The 1139-nt window shown below is 35.3% G+C and overlaps 1 long non-coding RNA gene across 1 annotated transcript; it reads right to left on the bottom strand.

The window, feature by feature from the left end:
* Positions 1-14: 14 nt before the first annotated feature.
* On the bottom strand, positions 15-482 carry LOC113473122. The gene is made up of 2 exons (XR_003395184.1): positions 407-482; positions 15-105 (listed from the first exon to the last, which is right to left on the bottom strand). It is a non-coding gene; the product is annotated as an uncharacterized LOC113473122 (long non-coding RNA).
* Between the last annotated feature and the right edge of the window lie 657 nt (positions 483-1139).

Raw genomic sequence — 1139 nt, 5'->3', positions numbered from 1 at the left:
CTGGTGTAGCTTATCCTGGAGTTCAATGAAGCTTGCATAGCGCTCCTCATTCAGTGTAATATTCCGCAACACTGCCGCCACCGCATGCGGTCGGATCTGACTTGTCTGGAGAAAAAAGAACACAATAAGTTGGTAATTGAAAAGGAGTAAAAAAAAAACTTCAAGAAAGTTCACTGATTTGGGTTTAGTTCACTGATTGATTAATTAATCAATGAAACAACAAATCAAACAGTGTGATTCCCACTTGTCATGAGTTTTTTTTTTTAATGGCAAGTGGGAATGGGTTCTAAGATCTCATTAAAAATCAAGAGGCATTAATACTTTAATAGTCATTATCAATTTATCATTATACTCATTATGTACAAGAGTATTCTTATTCAAATCCTATTCCTGTTTCTATACTTACACTGGGTTTGATGATGAGTTTCTGCATATTGGAAGGAGAAGTGGCAATATAATGTGGAGTTGGTATTCTGAAACAAGAGAAAAAATGAGTTATATAAGCAGAATAAATATGAGATGTAGCTGGTTAGTAATAACAATTATTATTATTTGTTTCTTTTTCTCGTAGAAAATGGTGAACAATATTCCTCTGATGATGGAGCTGACTCAGATTCAGACGGAACATGAAATCCTGACTCGTGAGAATCAGAAGCTTACCGAGGAAATAACTGGACTTGAGAATCAGATTGTACAACTTCGTATTCATCAAAGTAAGTACCTTAAAAGCACCTTGAAAAAAGTATCTGTAACACTACGTTAAATCACTGAAGTTGAACGATGTTGCGCGTGGTTGGTATCTGGATGCTGGCTATTTCGGAACAGACCTTATAGCTTCCTTAGCAGAAGACTACTAAAATAAATAAGTGTTTTGCATATTGCATACTTCAATAAATACTTGGCATTCATACAAATTATTACACTCCTGTTTTGAAAGTGAGAGCTAAATACATAATTATGTACCTACCTACCTACACCTACGTAGGTACTTACCTCAGCTGACAGTAAACTTACCTTCGTGGATAAATAAAATCAAATACTTACCACAACATTGGACTTTGCTTTATTTTCTATCACATTATTCCTTCACAGAACAGGAGACGAAAGAGAAAATCATAGCCCTCCTCAGTCATGCCAAG

This window comes from Diaphorina citri, unplaced genomic scaffold (genome assembly GCF_000475195.1).
Source record: "Diaphorina citri unplaced genomic scaffold, Diaci psyllid genome assembly version 1.1 scaffold15792, whole genome shotgun sequence".
Lineage (NCBI taxonomy): Eukaryota > Metazoa > Arthropoda > Insecta > Hemiptera > Psyllidae > Diaphorina > Diaphorina citri.
This window is presented reverse-complemented; position numbering and strand designations above follow the sequence as displayed.